General features: G+C 40.9%; 1 pseudogene; it reads left to right on the forward strand.

Moving 5' to 3' along the window:
- The first annotated feature begins 268 nt into the window (after window positions 1-268).
- Window positions 269-386, forward strand: LOC120594106 (uncharacterized; annotated as a pseudogene).

Below are 386 nucleotides of genomic sequence, written 5' to 3' on the forward strand. Positions count from 1 at the left end.
AAATATGTTATATGCATTGTTTTATTTAATCATCTCCATTCCCCTGTGAAAGACAGACCATTATTATTCTCTTCATTTTACAGATAAGGAAACCAGATGTTCCTAGAGGTTTAACTCTAGGATCACAAAGCTGATAAGCGGCTGCATTTGGCTTTGAACTCAGCATTAATTAATCACTATAGAAGATACTGTGCTATACCTCCACATTCTGTGGTTCTCTCTAGACTCCAGCTAATAGTAATAACTTAAGATCAAAGTTCTGCAACAAGTCTATGGCCATGTCACTCTGAACATGCCCGATCTCAGCTGATCTCAGAAGCTAAGCAGGGTCGGGCCTGGTTAGTACTCGGATGAGAGACCGCCTAGGAAGACCAGGTACTGTAGGT

The sequence above is a fragment of the Pteropus medius genome, unplaced genomic scaffold (genome assembly GCF_902729225.1).
Source record: "Pteropus medius unplaced genomic scaffold, Ma_sr-lr_union100, whole genome shotgun sequence".
Classification (NCBI taxonomy): Eukaryota; Metazoa; Chordata; class Mammalia; order Chiroptera; family Pteropodidae; genus Pteropus; species Pteropus medius.